We start from the raw sequence: 5484 nt of genomic DNA on the forward strand, positions 1-5484 counted from the left end.
CAATCGACCGTGGGACCAGACGACAGCGGTCTCCAGTTGCAAGTCAGCGCAACGCGGCTCCCGCAGGCCACCTGGGCTTGAAGCGTGTTTACCGGTAGTTGTAATTTGGAGCTAGAATAAACTGGTTCTCTCTACTTGGACTCATTATTATATACATGTCAGACATTCCTATAATGCGCAACTGCGAGCAATACTTATATGCAGATGATTTTGCATTGTCATCTACCGTTAAAAATCCAAAAGCCATAATTAAAAATCTTGACAGTGGCCTAAATAAGTACGCGCGATACTGCAAAAATGGAAGTTAAAGTTAAACGAAACGAAAACCGAAGCTTTATTTTTCATGCGAAACACTAGCCAGCGTAAACTACCAAGTTCTAGACTCATGATCAACAATAATCCAATTGGTAGGAAGGATTCTATAAAATATTTGGAAGTATATCTAGACAAACGAGTGACATTTATTACTCACACAAACAATCTGAGAACAACAACAAAGAACATTTAGCACACATCCCGTCCAGAGAGAACTATGCACATAGTCAGTTAGACTTAAGTTTTAAATCTAATTGAGGTTGTAAATATTACTAGGAAATTTAGTGTGTAAGATTTATTATTAATTTTACTATAATGTTAGGTTAATTTCTTCTTTCACATTAGGATTTTTTAAACATTTCCGTTATAAAGCACTTTTTCGGTTTTAATTTATTGTTCCTGACTGTATAAGCTATGCAATGCAGTGAACAATCATCCTAGAGCTACCTAAAGCAATCAAATCAATGAGGAGAGAAGCTTATTTCGGGCCCATTATAGTATAATATAACGCCGCAAATGTATGAACAACTTATAAATGTGGAAATACATCAACCAACTAACTAACTTTGTTTTAGGGCAATTACTTGTTTTTGTTTTGTATTTTACTTGGTATTCATGAACTTATGGTCTCCATAAGGTGTTTTTATTTGGTTTTAGTTTACAATGTGTATGGGAGGGTGTGAGGTGTTTTTGTCGTTGTGCGCTTATGCTGCAGTTTTAATGTATTTCGCAAGAAGGTTTCAAATGGGTTTCTTCGTCGCCAAGCTTGTTGCATTGATCATTGCTTTTGCTTATGTTGCGTGTTTCGGTAGTTTTCAATAAGTGTCGCAGTTATTTTTGTATGGACTGTTAGTTTTTTATCTTTTTTTATAGAGACTTTGAGCCAATCGGCCTCATTTGCCTCTTTCAATCGGTTGAACGTTTATATACTGATCGACTAACATTCTTCTTTGCAAGCTATTTATGGCTTACAAAATATCTTATACCGGGTAGTCTCGGTTTACTTAAAGCTATCCGTTGATTTTATTATCTTTACAAATGTGGTTTTGGTTACAGTTGCTCATACAAATTAGTGATACGAAGTATAATGAACTCGTCATCATGTAGTGCCGTTCCTGAGACTAGACGGGATGTATTTGCACTTTAGTATAAACTCACTTTATTTGCCACTTTTCTTATAATTAAACAGAGTGGTTGGCTTCTATTGATCTGAACTTATTTGCGCAGCGGACTGGACTGCGTGATTTAATTTGATACAACAACTGATTTCTAGCTCCGCGCGAGCTTTTTTTATATGAAATAATTACATTAAGCTTATGGGCATATTATTATTATTATTATTACTATTATTATTATTTATTTAATCTTCAACGGGCCGTATGGCCTAATTAAGATGTAACAGTTCAATTGAGAAAAAAATACATAGCAAAAATAAGATTTACATCGCAATTCACTGCGGCCACGGCAAAAGCCGGAGACGTTCCTTGAAGCACTGAGTTGAGATGTCGAAGTCAAAGCAATCCGAGACAGTGTTGAAGATAGCCATGCGGAACATAGGGTCAGACCGACCAGCACTGGAACGGGGTGGAGCGAGCCGTAGAGTTTCTCTAGACCTCAGTGTTCGGGATGGTGCATAGATATCGACTCGATGCAACAAAGGCGCTGTGTCGATAGAGCCATTTAGCAATCCAGCGATGAAAGAGCACTTTGCATTGCGTCTTCTAACCGAAAGAGGTTCAAGGCCTAGAAGACGGCACCGCGCAGCATACGGAGGAAGATTATTGCGATCCTGGGAAGTAGGCGTAGGGCATATCGCGTAAGCTTACGTTGAATCGCCTCAAGTCGAGCAATTGAAGAAGCGGTAGTTGGGCTCCAGACTACGCACGAATATTCCAGAACCGAACGACCGATACAGTTAAACACAGCTTTGATGCACATGGGGTTGCGGAATTCATTAGTTGTCCGGATAACCACGCCAAGTAATTGATTTCCTCTGGCTACAACGTCATCTATATGCTGTTTAAAGTTCAAACTAGAGTCAAGCAGAACGCTCAGGTCTTTGGCATGATTCTGTCGATTAACTGCAGTGCCGTCCATGAAGTAGGTCCCAGTCACTGGGCTCCTGCATCGACTAAAAGACACACAGTAGCATTCCTCGATGCAGATAGTCAGTCCATTACGCTTGCACCACGAACAGAAAATTTCGATGCAGTCTTGCAGGAATGTACAGTCACCTGTGTTGTGAATAGGCGCAACAATTTTTGCGTCGTCGGCAAACAGACTGATACTGTCGGGAGGTAAAGCGAGGGTAACATCGTTGATAAACAATATGAAGAGAAGCGGGCCAATATTGCTTCCTTGTGGCACACCCGAGCTGTTGACTATTTCTTTGGACATGTGCTTATCAATTTTCACGATGTATGTGCGATTAATTAGCTAAGAATTAAGCCACTGTACGAGCGAGTTGGGAACTCCTAGCTTGTCGAGTTTAGCGAGAAGAATTGCGTGCGGAAGAGAGTCGAAAGCTTTCAGATCTGTATAAATTGCATCGACTTGAGCTCCAGCATCAATTTGACTAGTGCAATAGGTTACAAATTTAACCAGGTTCGTAGTAGTCGACTTTTTTGGCACGAATCCATGTTGATACGGGCTTAGGTAGCTGCGGCATGCATGTAGCAGATGTTTGTATATTACTAGTTCGAACACCTTGGCAATGGCACACAAAGATGTAATACCCCGGTAGTTGATGGCATCTGTCCTGTCGCCCTTTTTGTAAATAGGAACCATCCAAGATTTCCTCCATGTTTTGGGAAAGTAGCCATTGGCTAGCGATGCATTGAACAATTTTGCAAGGATAGGTGCTACTGTCGTTTGACAGCGTTTCAGCACGGTAGAAGGAATTCCGTCGGGTCCAGGAGCGAAGGAAGGCTTTAGTTGCATTAGGGCAGATAAAACGATCTCACAGTCGATGAAAGGAGTGCTCGTGTTAATTGCGCCAGCCGGAGTGTTGACGAGAGCAGCGTCAATGGTATCGGTATCATTCATGGCCGGTGAAAAGCAATCTGCGAAGCGATCCGCGAAGAGATTGCACATTTCATTAGTGTTGGCACTTGTTGCTCCTTTGTACGTAATGGATTTCGGTGTATGCGTGGATTTTGTTTTGCTGTGGTAGAAGCGCCAAAACGAGTCAGGCCACCTGCAGAGGTTACGTTGGATTTTACTCAAATATCTGCAATATCGAAACCTGTTATAGCTGCAGTATAAAGAGTGCGTGTCAAAGTAGATCGAGCGAGATCTTTGGCAGCGGCACGTTTGGTAGTGACGATAAGCAGCTCTTTTTACACGTTTGAGTCGTTTGAGTGTGCGGTCCGCCCAGGGGGGGTTAGGTTTAGGACGCTGAACTGGGACGCATACAACAAAGGCTTGCAGCATGAAGGACGAGAATGAACATACTGCTTCGTCAAGTGAAATAAAATTGGAACAATGAAAGCTATTGTTAAACATTGATATCATGTCGTTCAGTTTCACATAGTCAGCTTTAGCAAAGTTATAACGATAAAATGCGGTTGTTGTCGAGTTTTGTCGAGTCGTCGAATTGCGTCGGGTCGACGAGTTAATACGTATATTGAAGTCCAACGCCGGATGGTAGGAGTCAAGAGGTACAAGCGGAACAACTCTTGGAAAGACAGGCGAACACAATTTAGCTGCAGCATTGTTAGCGTAGAGCAGGTCAAGCATGCGTCCGTGCGAATTATTGATGTGATTAAGTTGCACTAATCCGTTAAATTTAAATCCATCCACAAAGGTGTTGTTGGCCAGTGAGCGCGCAGTTGGTTCATAGTGCGTGATTGATGAGTATGCTGGCGAGTACGAAGGATCAGCTGTGGACCAGCTTATGCTAGGCTGATTGAAATCGCTAATAACAAACAGCAGATCCGAAGGCTTCAGTGTGAGAGTGAAGCCGCTGATACAATCATGTAGAGAGCGAAGAGTCGATATCTCGGAGCTAAGCTGCGGTGGAATGTATACTACCATGATGTACAGATGTGCGTTATTGCAGGTGACGCGCACACAAACATACTCGAGAGAACGATCACGGGAAGGTAATTCTATCGACTCGTATGCGTTAGAAACGGCTAGCAAAACACCACCACCCCGAGAGCTAGAGCCGCTGAGAGAGCGATCACAGCGGTAAACAGAGAAGTTGTTGTTGAAGAGAAGAGCAGATGGAATGTTGTCAACAAGCCAAGTTTCCGTGAGGGCGATGAGGTCGAAGTCAGCCTCCGATACAGCTAGGTGAAATTCTTTTGTTTTAGTACGCAAACCTCTAACGTTTTGATAATAGCAGCTTAAATACTCAGCGGCAGCATTGTCATTGTGGTGGTTGGATAAAATGGGTATACGGTGAGTCAATTGAGCTGCGTTGTCAGAGCATGAGGCTTGGCGTGTTTGTTGCGTGTAATGAGCGGAACTTCGTCTAGTTGAGAAAAAAGCGATCGATTGTAGACTGGTGCAGGTGCGGAGATGAAGCACGGTGGTTTTGGGGCGGTCCAGAAACAAGTGTTGAGTTGGGTGCTTCCAAGGTATCATTCACCGGGGGTGACACTGTTGTGATGATGTTGTTACAGGACCAGGTGGAGTAGACGTGCGTGCGGCAAAACGGTGAGTCGTTGGTTGGTGTGCGTGTGGTGTAGCGGTGATCAGTACTAGTAGCTGGTGTGCGTGTTGTAAAGCGGTTTCGGGTGGCTATAGGAGATGAGTTTGGTGGTCGTGTTGACGGGATGGAAAAAACTCACGTACACCGATACCGACGGGCCAAGTGGATGGTGAGAGTGCCGCAATTCGAAGGATAGCCGGGACTCTCACTTTGAATGAAAGCCAATTCATGCTACTAACCCCTCTTCTCAGCAGGCAATACGCTATAACGTCATCGGTGGCTAAGCGACGCTTTACAGAAGCGACCACTTTTTCCACAGTGATGGCTGTTGATAAGCGGGATAGGCGGATCCAGATCCTATCTGTGAATGGCTCACGAGGTGCAGCTTGAAGCGGTGATGATAACGGATCGGTTCCCACCAGCTCCTGAGGTTGTGTAGGTGCCGGCTGGACGGCAATCGTGGTATTGGTGTATGCGTTTGGCGATGACGCGGCACAAAGGATGTTACCGCG

The sequence above is a fragment of the Anopheles merus genome, chromosome X (genome assembly GCF_017562075.2).
Source record: "Anopheles merus strain MAF chromosome X, AmerM5.1, whole genome shotgun sequence".
Taxonomy (NCBI): Eukaryota; Metazoa; Arthropoda; class Insecta; order Diptera; family Culicidae; genus Anopheles; species Anopheles merus.